Source organism: Hyperolius riggenbachi, chromosome 1 (assembly GCF_040937935.1).
Source record: "Hyperolius riggenbachi isolate aHypRig1 chromosome 1, aHypRig1.pri, whole genome shotgun sequence".
Taxonomy (NCBI): domain Eukaryota; kingdom Metazoa; phylum Chordata; class Amphibia; order Anura; family Hyperoliidae; genus Hyperolius; species Hyperolius riggenbachi.
In genome coordinates this window covers 395,350,894-395,375,400 of record NC_090646.1, presented here as the reverse complement: position 1 = coordinate 395,375,400, position 24,507 = coordinate 395,350,894, and the positions used below count along the sequence as shown (strand labels likewise).

The following is a 24,507-nucleotide window of genomic DNA, read 5'->3' as shown; positions in this document are numbered from 1 at the left end:
CCCCAGATGCCCACCCCCCCTCCCAGGAGAAATGAGTATAGAGGTACTTGTACCCCTTACCCATTTCCTTTAAGAGTTAAAAGTAAATAACCACACAAACACTTAGAAAAAGTATTTTAATTGAACAAAAAACATAACCAAGAAAAAAGTCCTTTAATATTCTTAATTAACCATTAATACTTACCTGTCCCTTTAAATAAATGATCCCTTGCAATAGCCTCGGAAATGTTCTATCAGTTACAATGTAACAAAGTTATTACAATGTAACAACTTTGTTACATTGTAACATCGCCGCACCCGACGTCAGTCGCCGCTCAGCCGCCGCATACACTTACGCGTCCGTGCAGGACGCTAAGTCCCCGCCGGCTCCCGCTGTCCACCCCGCCCACATCTGTCACCCACATGTGGGTGACAAGTGTGTGACATGTTGGAGAGGCGGGGAGGGCAGCGGGAGCCGGCGGGGACTTAGCGTCCTGCACGGACCCGACAGAGCTCTGAGCTACATAGCTCAGAGCTCTCTAAGCATCTTTGAATTTGGGCTCCAAGGAGCCCCATAGGTCCTTAGCAGACCAATGGGGTTCCTTCTGATTTAAAGGAACCCCATTGGTCTGCTAAGGACCAATGGGGCTCCTTGGAGCCCAAATTCAAAGATGCTTAGAGAGCTCTGAGCTATACAGCTCAGAGCTCTGTCGGGTCCGTGCAGGACGCTAAGTCCCCGCCGGCTCCCGCTGCCCTCCCCGCCTCACCCACATGTCACCCACATGTGGGTGACAGATGTGGGCGGGGTGGAAAGCGGGAGCCAGCGGGGACTTAGCGTCCTGCACGGACGCGTCAGTGTATGCGGCGGCTGAGCGGCGAGTGACGTCGGGTGCGGCGTAGTTACAATGTAACAAAGTTGTTACATTGTAATAACTTTGTTACATTGTAACTGATAGAACATTTCCGAGGCTATTGCGAGGGATCATTTATTTAAAGGGACGGGTAAGTATTAATGGTTAATTAAGAATATTAAAGGACTTTTTTCATGGTTATGTTTTTTGTTCAATTAAAATACTTTTTTTAAGTGTTTGTGTGTTTATTTACTTTTAACTCTTAAAGGAAATGGGTAAGGGGTACAAGTACCTCTATACTCATTTCTCCTGGGAGGGGGGTGGGCATCTGGGGGACCCCTTTTTAAAGGGGACTCCCAGATGTCACCATGAACCCCCCCCCCCCAGGAAATCGCGGCCTCCACCGCCCATCGGAGGTGGAGAAGAGCCCCTTTTCCGTGGATTGGACAAGGGCTCGGAGGCGGAGGAGAAAGCTTGGCTGCCCCTCCCCTTCCGAGACCCCCCAATCCATGGACCATGCGGGCTGGTATAGTCAGGGTGCGGAGCCCCACGCGGCCGGTGCTCCGCATTCTGGCTATCCCAGCCTGCATGGGGGACAAGGGGTTAAAGAGGTCTGGGAGGGGGGACCCCACATCATTTTTTTTTTATATTTCCCAACACTCAGAACGAAGTAAGTAAAACTCTTCCCACTTGGGGGAATCTATGAAAATAATACACTATTGTTACCTGTGCAAAAAAAACTGACATTTTCCGCATTTGAAAGACATTTTTCCCCTTGAAACTTAAAAATCGATTTTCTCAAAAACTATAAGGTCTTTTTGAAAAAAAAAATGTTCCTCTTATTCCCACTGATCCCCTTAATATACCCTGGGAATTTGGTGTTCCTAAACTTTAAGCAGGCTTTGCTATTAACCGTTAAAGTCGGCGGGTTTTAAATGTATACATTTTTCCTTTGAAACGTTAACATCGATTTTCTGAAAAACTATAAGGTCTTTTTGAAAAAAAAAATGTTCCTCTTATTCCTTCTGATCTCCTTAATATATTCTCCAAATTTCAGGCTTTTAGCATTTAAGGGGGCTTTGCTATTAACCCTTAAAGTCGGCGGCTCTTATATATTATACGGGAGCGTTACGGTTTAATGCAAAATTACGGTATGAACGAAACGCGAAATTACACGTTGAAAATTACGCTTACGGTATTTTCAATTCCGATTTTAATGGCAATTACGCTACCGTAATTTCGCATCGTAATCGCAAATTTCGCATGCGTAATTATAGTAACGCGAAATTACAAAAATTTCGGCTCAACTCTACTACTTGTCAAAAATCAAAGCTAATTTGGTTAATAGTGATTACCTAAATTAATGTTCAGCGCTGCGTAATATGTTGCCGCTTTATAAATACAATAAATAAATAAATATTAGGGATGTACGACCTCTTTGTGCAAAATCCTTTTCATGGTGAGATATATTATTACTCTTTTTTATTATACTGTTATATAATTTTCAAAAAAGTGTCTTCTGCATGAATCTGAATATAATATATATGTGTATATATCAGCAGCCCTTTACTCAAACAGTTCTGCCTTAGCATGTTATGATCATTATCATCATAGTGGTTCCTTGAGTGGACTTCAAGTTAGTATTTAGGGTTGGTCAACTACATGGAAATAATTATGAGTTGATGTAGGATTATGCAAATGTGTTATGCATCTTGATGTATTTACAGTAACAGTAATAGTATTCATTATTTATTCCACTTAGCATAGTCTACTGAGATAACGAGATAGAAGCTCTAGTCCCAAAACAGGTTGAAGGAAGCTAAAATTGTATTGATGTGGGGGCAACACACACTCTCATTTTGCAGCTCCAGGTTCAAATATAGGTTATATAGGTTATCTGGCACATTTGTCCCATGTTTGCATAGGTTTCCTCTGAAGGTCCTTCCAACTTAGATTATAACAGGGAATATGGTAGGGACTAGATTTTGAGATCCTTTGGGGGGCAGTTATTGGACTCTGTAAAGAACTGCAGAAGATGTTAGTGCTACATAAATACATAAACATAATCATAATAATAATGTGGGCATATGAAGGAGCAGCAGGAGGAACCAAGAGAGAGTAGGTGAGGTAATTATGGGGAAAGCATAGTTAGTACTATAAGCAAATGACCCAGGACTCCAATTGGATTTTGGAAGCAATACTGCTTTAGTGCATAATAGTACCACAATTCAAATAGCACGACGTTTCAGTCAAACAAGCCCTTTCTCAAATGCATTTTAGAAAGGCCTTGTTTGACCAAAATGTCATGCTAGTTGAGTTGTGGTACTGTTATGCAATAAAGCAGTATTGCTTTCAGAATTTCAGTGGAGTCCTGAGTCATTTGCTTATCATTTGGATTATTACCTGTGAATGTCAGGGGTTCCTGGTTAGGCTTCCTGGTCAATAATAATGTAGAGTGTGCAGTGTTTTTCTGCAGCTGGATAAAGCATAGTTAGTTTCACAAAAGGTACTGACCTAAGACAAAGGCATAAATACCTGCATAAAAATGCAGCCTCTGAGCAAGTAAACTATCCCACTGCAGTCACATGAAATGAATACTCTTCATATGTCATTTGCTGCAGACATGTACCGTAATTCAGTTGGGGTGCAGATTCTGTCACATGCATATGAGATGTGAAACATTTCCAAGGCCCCGGCAAGAGCAGATTTTCCAGGATGTATCATACACCTTCTTCCTTCAGAAGAAATTTAGTAGTAATCATGAAAATGATATAGGCTTATGAGTGGCTGACATTGCTATCTCGGTGTAGCACTGAATCATTGCTCAGAATTCATTTCAGCAGCTTTACACAAAGCATGAAATTTGTTTACTTCATTTGGAATGCATTTGTCCTCAACAACATGGTTGCTTATTCTTCATTACAGTTCCATTACAGTTTGTGCATACCTATGACACAGGGTGAAATGAATCTTTGACCAGCATTTTCCACCACCTCCGTGCTTTTTTTCTTCATAATCTGGGTTTCCTTTAGTGGAAAAAAAAAAAAACTAACAGCAAAAGCAAAATACAAAACAACAGCATACATAAAAGGGGATGACAAGGATCCACACAATAACTTTCTTTATCAGGGTGTAGGAAAACCTAATGAAACTGTCAAATGTAATTGGTAGGCCGGATGTATCAGACCTAGTCAACATCAATCTATGCTCCTGTTGCTATAATCCAGGGAAGTATCTTTTTTTTTTATTTCATTATCTGGCTTCCTCACACACTTGGCATGTATCTACTTCAGGCTTATTTTATCACATTTTATACAGATGCACGCTACATGTAAATGTGAGCCTTTATTGAATAAATTACACCATTTTGTTTGCGTGGCTGCTATACAGCAGGAAGCAGATTGTAAATTACTAGGTTGTAAATAAAGTTATGATTTTGTTTTCTTTTTTTTATTAGCCTAAATTCTTAGGGCCCTTTCACACCAGAGGGATTTTTCGGCGTTTTAACGCCACGGCTGAAGTTGGCGTTTTGCTAGGTAAAAGAAAGTCCATAGACTTTCATTTTACCTTTCACATCTAACTCGGCGTTTTGAAGCGTTGCGTTTCAACGCTCCCAGGAGCTTTTTCAGGGCTGTTAACAGCCAAAGTTGGCTGTTGGCGTTTCAATGATAGTCAATGGAAAACGCCAACTTCAGCGTTTTCAAAGCCTTTTCAAAGCGTTTTACAGCTATCTTGTTCACTTATTTTTATAGAAGAAAAAAAAAGGACGTTTTCATATGGGCTGTAAAACTCTTTCAAAAGGCTTTGAAAACGCTATGTATTGGCGTTAAGCAAAAGGCTGACTTTCAGCCTTTTCTACCGCAGCCTCTAGTGTGAAAGAGCCCTAGATATTTTTGTTCTTACTGTTGTTATTTGTATTCATGGCTATGATTGTTTGTTCAAATTAGATATACATTTCCTTCATTCGTTTGTAACTGTCTAACCAGCACATCATGTGATACAAAGAAAACAAGTGATTGTACTGGCTTGATTTTAACCTACTTATTTAACTGTGTAATCATGAAACAGGAGATTTTAAAGCCATAGCATAAGTGGATGGATAAACACCATAACAATCCTGACTAAATTCCAATGGATCCATGTATGAGGTAAAATAAAGTAGGCCAACAGGGCAGACATTACCCACCAAACCAAATAAAACACAATGCCACTAAATTTGACTTTTTATGTGTGTACTGAGATCTCACAGGCACTATTCAAATGAAAAATACTAAATATTTATTCAACAGTATTTATTCAAAAAAAACTGAACCCCAACTGATGTACATACTAAGGATCATCAGTCATGGGATCAAGCTTGGAGAAACATCTTGTAAAATGGGATTCTGACTAAATAATAGCCCACAATCTACAGTACTGTAAAAGCTGTGGATATCCAGAACAGCATCATATCTAAAAAAAAACATATACATAGATAGCACAGACACACATATGATGTCCAATTGCAACAAAGACAAAAGCAGTAGGCACTCAGTGGTGAACCAGTGGTAATCCTGAGATGTGGATGCTGGTGACAGTGCAATGCTCCCAGATAGGCTGGTGTGCTCTAGACCAAAGTAGCAGGGATGAAAACAGTCACTGTGTTCATCCCTATTGTGATGTGAATGGGAGAGAAGCTTTGCAGCCTTATGTATGCATTATTCATTGAGGGGCAGAGCCTATCAGCAGACCAGAAGTACGTCTGTGTGAAGAGACGTATAAATGGCGGCTAGTTCAAGCATTTGTTTTGTGTGCATCTCAGCCTTGGAAGAAGCAAGACGTATTTGTAAGACCAAGATCATTTACTAACAGTGCAAGTTATCACTGGACTAACTACAACGATATGTAGTGAAGCTAAACTGTAAACCTAAATCTCATAACAGTCATATAGTAGCTTGCTGCAGGAAAACACAAACAGATAATTTATAACAAAAACCATGTTCTTTCCGTTATTTGCTTTAACATCCACAAAGACAAAGAATTCCATGCAGAGTGCAGAGAGGTGAGTCTTGAGAAGCTAACCAATGGCTGGATGTGGCTGGGAGGGGTGCGTATTTCTGGAGATCAACGCAATAGGGGGAGAAAAAGGCAAGAATCACTGTTGCTCTCATGTAAAGCTCAGAATGTCATCCTCAGACCTGACTTAGTACCTGTTACTGAACCTCATTCTATTAGAGGAGAATTGGATTGACTATCATCTACAAATACGAAACATGGCCTGGGTTATAACCTGAAAGTGCTGGAAACCTGCCGCCATTCTTGTTAGCCAGCAGGAGCCTGACTTTGATTTATGTCTTTCTTAGCTAAACTTCACTCCCACGGGAATTTGATAGCATTATTGCTGCCTTTACTTTGAATAGTCACAACAAAGTATTAATAACATGAATGAAAGCTGCAATCTTTCCCCACAGGTGAAAAATAATATTATAACAAATCAACAAGGCGGTAGAGTAATAAAACAGAAGTTTACAATCGTACTGAAATGAAAAAAAAAAATCCATTTCTGAGTACAGATGTTCTGAACGACACTTCAATGATGTGAATTTTCAACCTATTGGGTGGAGGATTAGCACTGCTTTGCAGTTGAGCAGTTGTCACCCGCGTTCCCTAATTGGGGGTTCACCCCAGAGTCAATTTATTGGGGCAAAAAGCAATACATCTACTGATGAAAATAAAGTAATAGCTGAAAACGAGTATCACCCACAAAAAGCTGAATTTGTGGTGAAAAAAACAACAAGATTATTGTGTGAGAAGCAGTGATAAAGTTATGGCCAAACTAATAGGAGGAGTGCTGCCAGGTGAAAATGGCTCTTGGCCGTAAGGGCACGGGCAGCACTACACTGGGGCATGTTGGGGCACTACCCATCCTGGAAATCACTGTGCCTCCCCCCCCCCTGAGTGCCCCCCTGCTCAGTAGCATTACAGTTAACTGTTTACAGGCTCCAGCAGCATACAGTGAACAGGACAGGCTCTGCAATAAACTCTCGATGTCAGTCTGAGTCTATGTAGGCATTAAGTAAACCAAGGTTCTCATATATGTGCTATCAATACCTAACAATCCTTGCAAGATCCCTTGTAATTAATGTATCTGGATGACACTTATATTTGCAAAAAAAAAAAAATAGCTCTACTGCCGTCTGTAATGATACGCTCAGCTGGCTGCACAGGCAGACAGCTGTTTGACCATTCATCTAGTCTGTGGGCTGCAGGTCTCTGGAAGAGAGACCTGTCTTTTCTTTGCAAGTTTCTGATCTGCTCTGCTGCTGAGGGATTTGCATACATTTGTTGTGCAAATCACCTAGCTGCCTCCTTGGTGGGCTGGCAGTATAAGAAGCTATGTTTTTCCCAGAGTCCTTGGCTGGTCATTCCTTCAGGGTTTGTTGAAAAACTCCTAGAGTGTCAGCCATGCTATTTCTTGTCAAAGTTATCTTAGAGTAATTCCTGGGACTGCACTATGCAGCTTCCCTAGTGCAGTTAGGCTTATCTGTTTTGTCTGTATTGCCTCTCTGCTGCGATTGTCCTGTCGCCAACGGTGGGCATCAGGAAATCGTTCTGTCTGTCTGGGGGTGCTAACCAGAGCAGCGGTTGCTACTGGTAGCCCCTTCTGTTTATCTTGCTTGGATCGCACTAGCCTCTAGCGGTAGCGGCTGTGGATCCTTCTGATCTTTGTTCTTGGAGCATAGCTGGAGCAGTGGTTGCTCCCTACAATCTCATCTGTCTGTCGTGTTTGGATCGCACTAGCCCCTAGAGGTAGCGGCTGTGGATCCTTCTAATCTTTGTTCTTGAAGCATAGCTGGAGCAGCGGTTGCTCCCTGCTATCTCATCTGTCTGTCGTGCTTGGATCGCACTAGCCCCTAGCGGTAGTGGCTGTGGATCCTTCTGATCTGCTTTCTTGTTCCTGAGCTCGGATCGCACTCGCTCTGACGGAAATAGCAGTGGATCTTTCCTCTCGTATTCCTTTTTTTCCGTTTGTCTGTCTTGTCTGATACGAACGCTTGCTGTAGGCTCGGTGAGGTAACCGTTAAGCAAGCGCTCGCGTTCTTTGTTTCATGTTTGTCTGTCGGTGGTTAGTTAGGCGTGCTTGTCTCTGTTGCGCTTAACGTGTGGAGACCGCGCAGAAAACGCATTCGCTGTTGCGATTGAGTGCAGTGTTCGCGTTTAGATAGAGTTTGTTATTTTCTTTATCATTCTCATTGTATTATTTTCTGTGCCTTTGCTCCTCTCGTGTTCTGTTCTAATCTGTCTTGTGTCACTTCTGGCGATCGCCTTTCTCGCGATCACGTTTCTACTTTTGTTTCTGCTGATGTGTGTTCATCGTCGCAGGGTCGCGACTAGATTGGTGAACACACATTCATCCTGTACCTGTGCTCTTTCTCTTCAAGGGCTGTTCAGCCCCACATTGTCTTGATCTGTACTATCCCCATCTGGCATCTGTGGCCGTGCGGCGGTTGTACTCGTCTGTACTCCACAGCGCCATCTGCCGGTGGGAATTGCCCTCTACTGGTGCTTGCACCAAAGCTGGGTTCCCCCCTTCATACGCTTGTGGAGGATTTCTGCCGTGTCAGCACACGCCTTGGGCGCTGATCACGGAGATTATTCCGCAATCGTTACACCGTCTGACTGTAGCTGTCAGTCAACAGGAATAGAGTCTTAACCTCCTTGCCGGTTATCCCAAGCTGAGCTCGAGGTAACCCACTGCAGAGGATTGCTCTGGCCCTGCAGGGCCGATTTGCATATTTTTTTTTAAGCAAAGTGCTTGCTGCATGTTACCTGCGATCGCTGCTGCTCACCGCTGATTCGCCACTACCCGCCGCGTTAGAGGGCCCCCCCGCCGAGACCCCATGAGCAGCCTGGCCAATCAGTGCCAGGCAGCGCTAAGGGGTGGATTGGGATTCCCGCTGACGTCACGACGTTGATGACGTCATCGCGATCATCGCCATGGTGACGGGGGAAGCCCTAAAGGCAATTGTTCTCTTTGGAGTATTTTACTAAATTTGATTAAAAAGGTTTTTTTTGCACGTACACAGCGGTTGTGTTGTTTTGTTGGAGAGACGAGTCCACCCTCGCCACCAACATTTTAATTGGTTTTAATTGGCTACTTATTTTATTCTGTTGGCGCCTCTGTTTCCCTTCTTATATCTAAAGGAAATCCCGTTCAGAACGGGATTTCCTTATGGGCGAGTGCGCCGGTGGCGATCGGAGGGGTGGAAGGGACGCCGCAGGGATGGGGGCATTATGTAGCTAGCGCTAGGCTAGCTACATGATAAAAAAAAATTGCAAAGAGGGCTTACTAGTAAAAGCTTACTGTTTTTCTTTTAAATTAGCCAGAGTAGAGCCTGTATTTTACAGACAGGAATAATAATCCTGATTCAGAATGTTCTGTCTGTAAAAGCTCTAGTCTCCAGCAAGGCTTAGCTACTAAGATAGGGAATTACACACACAATGATTCTGTCCCGCCTGCCCCTTCCCCTCCCCTTGCTTGTAGAGTTGTCAGACACAGGCTGGGGTCTGGAATGATTTGTCTGTGATCTGTGCACACAGGAGCATCTTGCTAGCAAGTAAGTATTAGAGCATGTCAGCCAACTAGCCAAGTAGATCTGTAAGTAACTTTTATTCAATAATTGCACCATCATTTGGATAATCTGCTCTGCTCAAAGGCCTCTGAGTTCTGTTGGTGAGGTTTACATTTGGTTCCTATCATTGCTAACAAGTTACTCTTAATTTTATCACCTGAGTTAGGCAAGAAATATCTAAAGCTCGCCATACAAACATTGCCCAAATGGGCCCCACCAGCCAGCCATCATGCCCCCTTTGTGCCCCCTCTCTTGCCTCTCCCAGTGGGTGATTTATTTTATCAAATGCCCTTGTGGGATAAGATATGCTGGGCAGACCACAAGAGATGTGAGATCACAACTGAATTAACATCATAGTAATATTAAGGCATTTAAAAATGACCCACAAAAATCAAAGGGTAAATTTGATTCTCCTTTGGCCAGGCACCTTTATGACTTAAAAAGACACTGTAACAAGAAAAACGTCACCAGGGGGGTACTAACCTCGGGAGGGGGAAGCCTCCGGATCCTAATTCAACTTCCCTCGTCCTCCTCTGTTCCACAGGGGTCTCGCTGTAGCCCTTCAAAGCCGGCCCGACAGATCCGACAGCCTGTTCAATATTTACCTTTCCAGGCTCCAGCGGGGGCACTGTTTTGGCTCTTCTGATGGAGATAGGCGGAAATAGCCGATCTCCGTTGGGTCTGCTCTACTGCGCAGGCGCAGGAGACTTGCGCCTGCACAGTAGAGCGGCCCGACAGAGACTATTTCCGCCTATCTCTATGGGAAGGAGCGGATACTGCGTCTGCGCTGGAGCCAAAAGGTAAATATTTACATCGCCGCCGCTCCGGGACGATTTTTGCCACCACCGTGGGACCGAGGTGGACGGGGAAGCCTCAATAGGATCCAGAGGCTTCCCCCACTCGAGGTGAGTACCCCCTAGGGGAGTTTTTTTTCGTTACAGACTTTCTTTAAGACATAATGTCAGCGACCTACAATAGAACATGCTGGAGAGAGTGGCTCTCCCAGAAGGAGTACACCCCAAAACCCTACTGTCCCAACGTGAATGTAGCTGGATAGACTGTTTAAACACTCTGGCACCAAATCCCATAAATTAGGACTTTAATTGATGTTGTTTCTTGTAACCTTGCAAATTATTATTATGCTCTTTTAAGTGTGTGCACCCCCAGGTATTGTGTGTTTATGTGTGATGATGTCACAATGTTATATAAAGTAGTAGCCATGTTGTATAAAGCAAGCAAGGGTGTAGCAATCACCCCTGCGACCCCTGTTATTGCAGGGGGGACCAGAGGCTTTGGGGGGCCCTCCGTCTCTCTCTCCTCAACCTGCAAGTGCAGCCAATTAGCAAAAAAAACTCCCCGTTCGCTCAAAAAGGCAGAGTAGCTGTAATTTTTTTCTGCTTCCAGACGGTGCTTCACAGCAGAACACTCCCTGCTGCCATTCGCCGTCTTCTGATCATATGACCTGAATGGGGTTCAGGGACCAAGGGGCCCCATGCTATCATTTTTGCAACGGGGCCCTATTAAGTCTAGTTACGCCCCTGAAGGCAATCATTTGATAAAGGTCCATTGACCGAAACGGCATGCTGTATTGCAAGCTTAGGTATGAAATGCAATAAAGCAGCATTGCTGCATTGACAGCTAGGTGAAGTCCCAGTTTTACTTAATTGGTCGTACTAAATTCAGACAACCTGGGGACTGCACTCCTTGGGCTACTTTTTCTTCAAAATTACTTTTTACATAAAATAGAAAATCACAGTACCAGTAGCTTTGCTAAATTATATATACACTCACTAGATTAAACTCGGCCGAAGTGGCCGATAAATAGTGGTTTGTGTAAGAGTTGGGTGTCGCAACTCAGATGTCTGATTATTTGGTGATCTGCAGAATCACCAATAATGCAGACGCTATACCTGATTATGTGTGATCTGCAGAATCACCAATAATACCAGTATAGCAACACAAAGAGATAAGTGTGTAGTGTTTGGGGCAACTGTAACTTTAATAGTTTTATGAGACCTCACCAGAGGGGCTGGTGAGGTACTATCGGTACACTGACCGTGTAATAGGGTTCAAGCTCCAGCAAGCTGGAGATACAATACTGAAGAGACTGAATCTCCAGAGGAGCAGGTGATTCAGAGTGTACTGCAGCTGAGTGATCACCCGAGGAGCGGGTGACTCAGACTGCACTGCAGCCTAGGAGCAGGGGATACAAACAGTACTGCACTAATGATCGCCTGAGAAGCAGGTGATTCAGACTGTACTGAAGCCTAGGAGCAGAAAATGCAAACAGTACTGCACTAAAGAATAACTTCACCAGAGAAGCTGGTGAAGCTAGCACCTCACCAGTGGCGAGGGCCCACTGGTGAGTGGAATGGTCTGACAGGCAAGGTTCGGCAACAGAGAGGTATCGGTACAGAATCATGAGGCAGGAGAGTAATCGGTAATCAGGCAGAGGTTCAGCAACAGAGAGGTAAGTATCGGTACAGAATCGTGAGGCAAGAGAGTAATCGGTAATCAGGCAGAGGTTCAGTAACTAATAAGGCAGATAGGCAGAAGTACAGAATCAGAAAGCGAGATCAGAGTCAGAGTTTAGCCAAGAGTCATACACAGGTAATCAGTACAATATAACAATATCCTAGTCTAGGTGTGAAGTCCTTGATATCAACACCTGGGATCTATTTTAAGGTCTGAGCGCTAACTCGTGAGGTATTCACGACAACAGACAACCTCTGAATGAAGCCCGGAGGCTTAAGAAGCAGAGGAGACCTCACTGGCACCCCCCCTGCGCACAGCCAATCCTGGGCGCCGTGGGTCTCCTCTGCGATCAGCTGACCAGCAGGTCAGCTGACCGGCTTCCTCCCAGCACAAAGGTCCAGTCTGTGCGCGTGCCAGCGAGACGGTGACCCCCCCACAAAATGTACGTTCCGTCCTTGGCGTCCTAGACGCCGGGAGGACGGATGGCGGCGTGGAGGCAGCTGCGGCGGTGCTGTTCGCCGCAGCTGCCCCATTCGTGACAGTTTGGTTGAGAATCAGAGTTTAGCCAAGAGTCATACACAGGTAATCAGTACAATATAACAATATCCTAGTCTAGGTGTGAAGTCCTTGATATCAACACCTGGGATCTAGTCTAAGGTCTGAGCGCTAACTCGCAAGGTATTCAGGGCAACAGACAACCTCTGAATGAAGCCCGGAGGCTTAAGAAGCAGAGGAGACCTCACTGGCACCCCCCCCCCCTTGCGCACAGCCAATCCTGGGCGCCATGGGTCTCCTCTGCGATAACCGGCTTCCTCCCAGCATAAAGGTCCAGTCTGTGCGCGCGCCAGCGAGACGGTGACCCCCCTACAAAATGTACGTTCCGTCCTTGGCGTCCTAGACTCCGGGAGGACGGATGGCGGCGTGGAGGCAGCTGCGGCGGTGCTGTTCGCCGCAGCTGCCCCATTCGTGACAGTTTGGTTGAGAATCGTGCTTGCATCTAACATGTGTACTGCAATCGCCCAACATCGTCTAATGATTCAGCTTTTCTGATCTTTAGCAAAGCCAAACAGCCCAGATCGCATTGTTCTCACCACTACCCCACCTCCCACAGGAAGCCGCTCTGTTGTGCACCGCGCGTAGCCTGCAGGCTAGTGACACATTTGTATATAACTCAGCAACAAACTGTTGCTTGAAGGATCAATCTCGATCACTGCCGGGCAACAGAAATTGAAAGTATACACGTAGCTTTAGCACCCGGTGTCTGTCCTTGAGTGTACCGACAACAGAAGTACACAATGTCGTGTGAGGCAACAAGTCAGCCAATTGGTGCCAGTACTGGAGAATGTAATAAGTGGTCAAGGCACTGACATTTCTAAACTGTTTTTAAAGGATTAAGACTTACTGTACTGAGGGGATGGGAATGTTAAAGGTAGGTGCCTTTAATGATGATTGTAAGCCTTTGGGCAGGGTCCTCCTCCTTTTGTGTCCTACCTGATCATGCACCTCCATTACTGTGCACCCATGCTATGCATCTGAGTGAACCTAACTTGCCTAATCTCCATGCTCCCATCCAGTGACTAAGCATTTACCTTGTACTCATACTGTGCTGCGTGATCTGGTTTGTATGTATTCCTGTATTGTCATATTGCTGTATGTAACCCCTAAATATTGTCTGTAACCTAAATGAATGTCCAGCGCTTTGTAATATGTTGGCGCTTTATGAATACAATAAATAATAATAATAATAATAGTCTCAAGCATTATTTGTAACTGTTGCATTGTGTATGAAAATAGCCCACCCCTTCCTGTTTGGGAGGTGGGTGTGATTTTGTTATTATATAGGCAGTAGGTTGTTTTAGTGGTAGGGCACCTGAGGAAGGGGTAATACAAACCTAAAGTGTTGGGCTCTGTCTTGTGCTGTGATGAAAGTCATTTAACTACCATATATGTTACAACAAACAACACAGCAGAAAATGTTTGCGAAATTGCATATAATGTTCATCTATGGGCCACACAAAAATCTCATTGTGCTGTGTTTTCAAATGCAAATTTATGTGCAAAATCGCACAGCAGGTACCTTCTTCCTGCATACTGTATGCAAATTGCATGTGATTCCCTTGCAATGCTATCCTATCAATATCAAACATGCATCCTCTTTTTTTTTTCTTAAAGAGTGAACTGGCGAACAAGGTGAAAGGGTGAAAACAAAAATATGATAATGTATTTTTTCACTCTTTAAAAATGATTACGCAAAACGCACAAAAACCCACACAAACAAACACTGGAAAAATGCAGAAGCACACACGACATAAAACGTATGGCTTTCCGCACAGACAAGCGTGCTTCCAGCCTAAAGCGATTAGCACTCATACCTTACATCGGAGACACTGCCTTGCATAGAGTTTGTATAATCTCTTTAGTTTTGCATGGGCTGCTCCAGTTTCCTCCTGCATCCCAGAAACACACACACACACATATATGCATAATTTTATTAGAATCTATTGCTGTTCAGGTACAGGTTCCAAACAAATAACCTGCTACTGTTATATGAAAATATCACGCTGATCACATTTGCACATGATAAAATCTTACAAGGCTATAAAAAGAATCATGCCTTAAAATTAATGGAAATTCCTCGACTGCTTATCTGTCCTTTTGTTCAGCACCTGTACAATACAAGCACAGCCAAGAAAGAACAGTTCCCCTGAGCTTACTGTTAAAAATAACCCAGAGGTCGCCACAGACAGGCAGCAGACATGATCCATTTTTATGAGATCCCATCTTCACATTTCATGCAAATGAAGGTGACAATGATTACATGTCTTTCAGATTAACCGTGTAAGAGCAATTACAGGGAAGCTCGGTTGAACAATGCTTGCCAAAAAAACATAAGGGAAGCCATTATCTAATATTTACCTGCACTAGCCATAAACATTGCCCCAGTTCTAGCTGTATATTTATTGCCTGCTGTTCTGTGCCAGCACTCAGCATGAAGTACATTTATGTCTTTCAAGTGTTGGCTGGTGTGTTTGTTTTACCACCTGCTGTCCTTGGATGGAAGCTTACATAGGACTGCATGAAGTATACCCAGTTGCTGTGGCCACACTATCACTGACACCTGCTGTTAAGAAGAGAACCCTTAAGACAAGCAGCCTCACAGGTTCACAGGTGATGATCACTGTCAAAGTGCCCTGATCATCTGAAAGAGCAGCATTTAGCGCCGTGTTTGCAGAGAGATTAGTAAACTGCCTGGGAACCTTGCTGTAGTTCATGGAAAGGACACCAACAAAGTGTTTTGACAATCAAAAAGTGAGGATTGTTGTAAAAATGCCTTTTTGTGAGGGGTGAGCCACTAAATCTTTAATGCTATTGTTCATGTTTAGAAAACAATAAAACAATAAATACAGAAAAGCTAAAACCAAACACATGTGAGGTTTAAAGGGAGTATGAAGTGACAATAAAATTATGATTTAATGATTTGTATAGAACAAAGCTAAGAAATAGAACATTAGTAGCAAAGATATGAGTCTCATATAATTTCCAGTACAGGAAGAGTTAAGAAACTTGAGTTGTTATCTATACAAAAGAGCATCTCTGAGCTCTCAGTCTAATTTAGTCAGATATATGTAGAAGCTTTCCAGAGGTGCCAATAGAATAAAAGTCACTTAAACGAGCTTAAAACCGATGGGGCAGTGGTGGGCCTATCCCATCCATGCAGACAAAGCAAACAAAGGAAGGACCGTGGCATCAACAGTCAAACAACCATTTATTTATACTCCACAGTAAAAATAGGCAACGCGTTTCACGGGCTCAATCCCGCTTCATCAGGCCAATCAAAAAGGAGCATATAGCTTAACAGCATCAAAACCACACTGAGCGCCTCTGTGCTGAGACAGAGGCGCTCAGTGTGGTTTTGATGCTGTTAAGCTGTATGCTCCTTTTTGATTGGCCTGATGAAGCGGGATTGAGCCCGTGAAACACGTTGCTTATTTTTACTGTGGAGTACAAATAAATTGTTGTTTGACTGTTGATGCCACAGTCCTTCCTTTGTTTGCTTTGTCTGCATGGATGGGATAGGCCCACCACTGCCCCATCAGTTTTAAAGGGATACTGTAGGGGTCGGGGGAAAATGAGCTGAACTTACCCGGGGCTTCTAATGGTCCCCCGCAGACATCCTGTGTTGGCACAGTCACTCCCCAAAGCTCCGGCCCCGCCTCCGGTTCACTTCTGGAATTTCTGACTTTAAAGTCAGAAAACCACTGCACCTGCACGCCCGTGTCCTCGCTCCCGTTGATGTCACCAGGAGTGTACTGCCCAGACACAGACCATACTGGGCCTGCGCTGTGCGCTCTTGGTGACATCAGCAGGATCGTGGACACGGCAACGCAGGCGCAGTGGTTTTCTGACTTTAAAGTCAGAAATTCCAGAAGTGAACCGGAGGCGGGGCCGGAGCATCGGTGAGCGGCTGCGCGGCCACAAGATGTCTGCGGGGGACCATTAGAAGCCCCGGGTAAGTTCAGCTTATTTTCCCCCGACCCCCCTACAGTATCCCTTTAAGCTCGTTTAAGTGACTTATATTCTATTGGCGCCTCTGGAAAGCTTCTACATATTGCTAAGTCCACCCTTGGTGGAGGGTTGTACCCATCTTCTTCCCATCTACAGAGAGCGACTTTTAATCCTGAGTGGGGTCAGGTTAATCTTCCCACCTGCCTTCACAGTGGTTGCCTAATGGTAACCCTGGTTTGTGAGTATTAAATTGTTATATTACTCATCATCTATACAATATCACACTATTGGGCTCTTGGTGTCCCCCCTCCCTTTATCTAACTTAGTCAGAGAGCAATTATATCTTCTGAAGCACTTATCTCAACCTGTCTCTCACTGTTTCTTGTTTAAGGTTTTTCTGCCAGGAAGTTCAAAGGGTCATTATCTCTGTTCTGTTTCATCATTTAAAATACAGAGCGTAATTTTAAAGTGCAAATATTAGAGAACGATGCAATGTTATATAAAACAGCTATATAAGTGAAAATAAAAGTAGGAGACTATTGTCTTTGCTACTAATGTTTTATCAATTATCCGTACTACACATACATACAATTAATTATATTATACGTTTTTGTTTTTTTGTTTTGTTTTGTTTTTTTGCTTCAGCATCACTTTAAGTGCACACAATTTTATCAAAAATTATTTTAAAAAGTAGATTTTTTTAGCACCTGAAATATTCTGTGAGGACACTTGATATCAAGAGCAGACCTAATATAAGGTATAAGCTTATTTAGTACATTAATGGAAACTGGCACACCATGGTTATGGTAATGAGGTCATCATTGTTATGCTTCTTCTGGGTTCCCTAAAAGTGCTAACAAATTACTAGGCTGGCTAAACTTGGTGTACATCTTTGGTGCCCCTCAATTAAATTGTGCTCTAAGCAACTGACTGGGTTAGGTATGATTAGAAATTGTCATTTGGGACAGGGGTTCAATGGGGGACAGTACTAGTAATATTGAGGGGAGGATGAAGTAAGAGGGAAGCACTTATTGTAATAGGTGGAAAGAGGCTTGTTTTAATTGGTTAAATAGGGAGCGCTGGTGATAATGATGAGGAAAGGAGAAGAACTTGTTATCATGTTAGGATGAGACTGGAGGATTTGTATAATGGGCTGGTGGAGGATAGCACAGCATAGGACTTGTAATGGATAGGGTGAGAATACTGAGAGGGAGACACTTCTCTTATGAGAAAAAGGTGAACAGAAAGGAAGAACTAAATGAGAGAGGGAGGCAAAGGCAGCAGTTGGGTATGATAGATGCAAGTATTATGAGGTACATGAATGTAGTTTTCTTCATTTTTATATGGTAGAAGTATAACGCTTGCATAATGTAACAGTCTGCCTATTTCAGCATAAGTTTTTCTCTATCCTAATCAGTATGAAGAGGGTATGTTTTTGAGAGTTTGGGATATGAGTGGTGGCGTTTAAGGAGAAGTTTAAGGTTTTGTGTGCCTATAGTAGTGTCTGAATTACACACCTGAAACAAGCATACAGCAAATGCAGTGAAACTTCAGTCAAATATCTGATTTGCATGCTTGTTCAGGGTCTGTAACTAAAAGTATTAGATGCAGAGGATCTGCAGGACAGGCAGGAAATTTGCATTCTTTAAAAGGAAATAAATGTCATCTTCCATATCTCTCTCACTTCAGTGTTCCTTTAACCACTTGCCGACTGCCCACAGCCGATGGGCGGTGGTAAAGTGGACGCCGAAAGGACCGCAATACGCCCATTGGCGGTGCGTCCTTCCGGCTCTGTGGGGCAGCGATCGCGTCACTGGTGACGCGCGCTGCCCCTGGCAACAGGCTCCGCCCACCCGCAACAACATCCCGCCGGCCGTACGGAAGCGCCGGCGGGATGTTAACCTCCGATCTGCCGCAATACAAGCGTATAATACGCTTTGTATTGTATACAAAGTGTATTATACAGCCTGCCTCCTGCCCTGGTGGTCCCAGTGTCCGAGGGACCACCAGGGCAGGCTGCAGCCACCCTAGTCTGCACCCAAACACACTGATCTGCCCCCCCTGCCCCCTGATCGCCCACAGCACCCCTCAGACCCCCCCTGCCCACCCCCCAGACCACTGTTTGCACCCAATCACCCCCCTAATCACTCATCAATCACTCCCTATCACTATCTGTCAACGCTATTTTTTTTTATTCCCTAAACTGCCCCCTGAGGACTCCTGATCACCCCCCCCCCCTGTATGCATCTATCTCCTCTGTAATAACCCACTGATCACCTGTCAATCACCTGTCAATTACCTGTCAATCACCCATCAATCAACCCCTGTCACTGCCACCCATCGATCAGCCCCTAACCTGCTGATCACCCACCCACACCATCAGATCGCCTGCAGACCCGACGTCACATCATCTCCCAAGTGCATTGTTTACATCTGTTCTCTCCTCTAAACACCCACTAATTACCCATCAATCACACATCAATCACCCCCTATCACCACCTGTCACTGTTACCCATCAGATTAGACCCTAATCTGCCCCTTGCGGGCACCCAATCAACCGCCCACACACTCAGATTGCCCTCAGACCCCCCCTTATCAATTCGCCAGTGCATTATTTGCATCTGGTCTTCCCTGTAATAACCCACTGATCACCTGTCAATCACCTGTCAATCACCCATCAATCACCCCCTGGCATCACCTGTCACTGCCACCCATCAATCAGCCCCTAACCTGCCCCTTGCAGGCAATCTGATCACCCACCCACACCAATAGATCGCCCGCAGATCCGACGTCCGATCACCTCCCAAGTGCATTGTTTACATCTGTTCTCTACCCTATAGACCCACTAATTACCCATCAATCATCCCCTATCACCACCTGTCACTGTTACCCATCAGATTAGACCCTAATCTGCCCCTTGCGGGCACCCAATCAACCGCCCACACACTCAGATTGCCCTCAGACCCCCCCTTATCAATTCGCCAGTGCATTATTTATGTCTTTTCTTCCCTGTAATAACCCACTGATCACCTGTCAATCACCTGTCAATCACCTGTCAATCACCCCCTGTCATCACCTGTCACTGCCACCCATCAATCAGCCCCTAACCTGCCCCTTGCGGGCAATCTGATCACCCACCCACACCATCAGATCGCCCGCAGACCCAACGTCAGATCACCTCCCAAGTGCATTGTTTACATATGTTCTCTCCTCTAAACACCCACTAATTACCCATCAATCACCCCCTATCACATCCTGTCACTGTTACCCATCAGATTAGACCCTAATCTGCCCCTTGCGGGCACCCAATCACCCACCCACACACTCAGATTGCCCTCAGACCCCCCCTTATCAATTCGCCAGTGCATTATTTACATCTGTTCTTCACTGTAATAACCCACTGATCACCTGTCAATCACCTGTCAATCACCCATCAATCACCCCCTGTCACTGTCACCCATCAATCAGCCCCTAACCTGCCCCTTGCGGGCAATCTGATCACCCACCCACACCATCAGATCGCCCGCAGACACAACGTCAGATCACCTCCCAAGTGCATTGTTTACATCTGTTTTCTCCTCTAAACACCCACTAATTACCCATCAATCACCCCCTGTCACCACCTGTCACTGCTACCCATCAGATCAGACCCCTATCTGCCCCTAGGGCACCCAATCACCCGCCCACACCCTCAGAACGCCCTCAGACCCCAGCCCTTATCACCTCACCAGTGCATTGCTTGCATCTATTCCCCCCACTAATCACACCTTGAGACACCCATCAATCACCTCCTGTCACCACCTTTCACCCCCTAGCACAACTACCCATCAGATCAGGCCCTAATTTGCCCCATGTGGGCTCTTGATCACTCTGCCAAACCCTCAGATCCCCCTCAGACCCCCTTCCGATCACCTCCCTAGTGCATTGATTGCATCTATTTTCCCCTCTAATCACCCCCTGAGACACCCATCAATCGCCTCGTGTCACCCCCCTACCACTTCTATCCATCAGATCAGGCCCAATACAACCTGTCATCTAAGAGGCCACCCTGCTTATGACCGGTTCCACAAAATTCGCCCCCTCATAGACCACCTGTCATCAAAATTTGCAGATGCTTGTACCCCTGAACAGTCACTTTGAGGCATTTGGTTTCTAGACTACTCCTCACGGTTTTGGGCCCCTAAAATGCCAGGGCAGTATAGGAACCCCACAAGTGACCCCATTTTAGAAAAAAAGACGCCCAAAGATATTCCGTTAGGTGTATGACGAGTTCATAGAAGATTTTATTTTTTGTCAAAAGTTAGTGGAAATTGATTTTTATTGTTTTTTTCACAAAGTGTAATTTTCCACTAACTTGTGACAAAAAATAAAACCTTCTATGAACTCACCATACACCTAATGGAATACCTTGGGGTGTCTTCTTTCTAAAATGGGGTCACTTGTGGGGTTCCTATACTGCCCTAGCATTTTAGGGGCCCTAAACCGTGAGTAGTTTAGAAACCAAATGCCTCAAAATGACCCGTGAATAGGATGTTGGGCCCCTTAGCGCACCTAGGCTGCAAAAAAGTGTCACACATGTGGTATCGCCGTACTCAGGAGAAGTAGAAATATGTGTTTTGGGGTGTATTTTTACACATACCCATGCTGGGTGGGAGAAGTATCTTTGTAAATGACAATTTTTTGATTTTTTTTTTACACACAATTGTCTATTTACAGAGATATTTCTCCCACCTAGCATGGGTATGTGTAAAAATACACCCCAAGACACATTATACTACTTCTCCTGAGTACGGCGATACCACATGTGTGACTCTTTTTTGCAGTCTAGGTGCGCTAAGGGGCCCAACGTCCTATTCACAGGTCATTTTGAGGCATTTGCTTTCCAGTCACAGTTTAGGGCCCCTAAAATGCCAGGGCAGTGTAAGAACCCCACAAGTGACCCCATTTTAGAAAGAAGACACCCCAAGGTATTCCGTTAGTAGTATGGTGAGTTCATAGAAGTTTTTATTTTTTTTGTCACAAGTTAGTGGAAAATGATACTTTGTGAAAAAAAAAATCAATTTCCGCTAACTTGTGACAAAAAATAAAATCTTCTATGAACTCACCATACTATTAACAGAATACCTTGGGGTGTCTTCTTTCTAAAATGGGGTCACTTGTGGGGTTCCTATACTGCCCTGGCATTTTAGGGGCCCTAAATCGTGAGGAGTAGTCTAGAAACCAAATGCCTCAAAATGACCTGTGAAATCCTTAAGGTACTCATAGGATGTTGGGCCCCTTAGCGCAGTTAGGGTGCAAAAAAGTGCCACACATGTGGTATCGTCATACTCAGGAGAAGTAGTATAATGTGTTTTGTGGTGTATTTTTACACATACCCATGCTGGGTGGGAGAAATATCTCTGTAAATAGACAATTGTGTGTAAAAAAATCAAAAAATTGTCATTTACAGAGATATTTCTCCCACCCAGCATAGTTATATGTAAAAATACACCACAAAACACATTATACTACTTCTCCTGAGTACGGCGGTACCACATGTGTGGCACTTTTTTGCAGCCTAACTGCGCTAAGGGGCCCAAAGTCCAATGAGTTACTTTAGGATTTCACAGGTCATTTTGAGAAATTTGGTTTCAAGACTACTCCTCGTGGTTTAGGGCCCCTAAAATGCCAGGGCAGTATAGGAACCCCACAAGTGACCCCATTTTAGAAAGAAGACACCCCAAGGTATTCTGTTAGGGGTATGGTAAGTTCATAGAAGATTTTATTTTTTGTCACAAGTTAGTGGAAATTGATTTTTATTGTTTTTTTTTTCACAAAGTGTCAATTTCCGCTTACTTGTGACAAAAATAAAATCTTCTATGAACTCACCATACTCGTAACAGAGTACCTTATGGTGTTGTTTTTCTAAAATGGGGTCACTTGTGGGGTTCCTATACTGCCCTGGCATTTTAGGGGCCCTAAACCGTGAGTAGTCTAGAAACCAAATGCCTCAAAATGACCTGTGAATAGGACGTTGGGCCCCTTAGCGCACCTAGGCTGCAAAAAAGTGTCACACATGTGGTATCGCCGTACTCAGGAGAAGTAGTATAATGTGTTTTGGGGTGTATTTTTACACATACCCATGCTGGGTGGGAGAAGTATCTCTGTAAATGACAATTTTTTGATTTTTTTTTACACACAATTGTCCATTTACAGAGATATTTCTCCCACCTTGCATGGGTATGTGTAAAAATACACCCCAAGACACATTATACTACTTCTCCTGAGTACGGCGATACCACATGTGTGACTCTTTTTTGCAGTCTAGGTGCGCTAAGGGGCCCAACGTCCTATTCACAAGTCATTTTGAGGCATTTGCTTTCCAGTCACGGTTTAGGGCCCCTAAAATGCCAGGGCAGTGTAAGAACCCCACAAGTGGCCCCATTTTAGAAAGGAGACACCCCAAGGTATTCTGTTAGTAGTATGGTGAGTTCATAGAAGTTTTTATTTTTTTGTCACAAGTTAGTGGAAAATGATACTTTGTGGAAAAAAAAAATCAATTTCCACTAACTTGTGACAAAAAATAAAATCTTCTATAAACTCACCATACTATTAACAGAATACCTTGGGGTGTCTTCTTTCTAAAATGGGGTCACTTGTGGGGTTCCTATACTGCCCTGGCATTTTAGGGGCCCTAAACCGTGAGGAGTAGTCTAGAAACCAAATGCCTCAAAATGACCTGTGAAATCTTTAAGGTACTCATAGGATGTTGGGCCCCTTAGCGCAGTTAGGCTGCAAAAAAGTGCCACACGTGGTATCGTCATACTCAGGAAAAGTAGTATAATGTGTTTGTGGTGTATTTTTACACATACCCATGCTGGGTGGGAGAAATATCTCTGTAAATAGACAATTGTGTGTAAAAAAATCAAAAAATTGTCATTTACAGAGATATTTCTCCCACCCAGCATGGGTATATGTAAAAATACACCACAAAACACATTATACTACTTCTCCTGAGTACGACGGTACCACATGTGTAGCACTTTTTTGCAGCCTAACTGCGCTAAGGGGCCCAAAGTCCAATGAGTTCATAGAAGATTTTATTTTTTGTCACAAGTTAATTGATTTTTATTGTTTTTTTTTCACAAAGTGTCAATTTCCGCTAACTTGTGACAAAAATAAAATCTTCTATGAACTCACCATACACGTAACAGAGTACCTTGTGGTGTTGTCTTTCTAAAATGGGGTCACTTGTGGGGTTCCTAAACTGCCCTGGCATTTTGGGGGCCCTAAACCGTGAGGAGTAGTCTTGAAACCAAATGTCTCAAAATGACCTGTGAAATCCTAGAGGTACTCATTGGACTTTGGGCCCCTTAGCGCAGTTAGGCTGCAAAAAAGTGCCACACATGTTGTATTGCCGTACTCAGGAGAAGTAGTATAATGTGTTTTGGGGTGTATTTTTACACATACCCATGCTGGGTGGGAGAAATCTCTCTGTAAATGAACAATTGTGTGTAAAACAAATCAAAACATTGTCATTTACAGAGATATTTCTCCCACCCAGCATGGGTATGTGTAAAAATACACCACAAAACACATTATACTACTTCTCCTGAGTACGGCAATACAACATGTGTGGCACTTTTTTGCAGCCTAACTGCGCTAAGGGGTCCAAAGTCCTATGAGCACCTTTAGGCTTTACAGGGGTGCTTACAATTTAGCACCCCCCAAAATGCCAGGACAGTAAACACACCCCACAAATGACCCCATTTTGGATAGTAGACACTTCAAGGTATTCAGAGAGGAGCATAGTGAGTCCGTGGCAGATTTCATTTTTTTTTTGTCACAAGTTAGCAGAAATGGAAACGTTTCTTTTTTTTTTTTGTCTCAAAGTGTCATTTTCCGCTAACTTGTGACAGAAAATAAAATCTTCTATGAACTCACCATGCCTCTCAGTGAATACTTTGGGATGTCTTCTTTCCAAAATGGGGTCATTTGGGGGGTATTTATACTATCCTGGAATTTTAGCACCTCATGAAACATGACAGGTGCTCAGAAAAGTCGGAGATGCTTCAAAATGGGAAAATTCACTTTTTGCACCATAG

At 44.0% G+C, this 24,507-nt stretch overlaps 1 protein-coding gene and 1 long non-coding RNA gene across 15 annotated transcripts in view; one reads left to right on the top strand and one right to left on the bottom strand.

The window, feature by feature from the left end:
- The window catches only part of LINGO2 (leucine rich repeat and Ig domain containing 2), a 2,118,418-nt gene that overhangs the window by 1,452,289 nt on the left and 641,622 nt on the right, over positions 1 to 24,507 (top strand). The gene's annotated exons all lie outside the window — the stretch shown is intronic.
- The window catches only part of LOC137517742 (uncharacterized), a 154,698-nt gene that overhangs the window by 67,910 nt on the left and 62,281 nt on the right, over positions 1 to 24,507 (bottom strand). Inside the window, exon 4 of one of the 2 annotated variants that reach the window (XR_011020644.1) lies at positions 3,807 to 3,856. The exons of the other annotated variant lie outside the window; for it this stretch is intronic. This is a non-coding gene — a long non-coding RNA (uncharacterized lncRNA). Of the gene's footprint in view, positions 1 to 3,806; positions 3,857 to 24,507 lie in introns of those variants that run through there. 2 annotated transcript variants of the gene reach the window in all.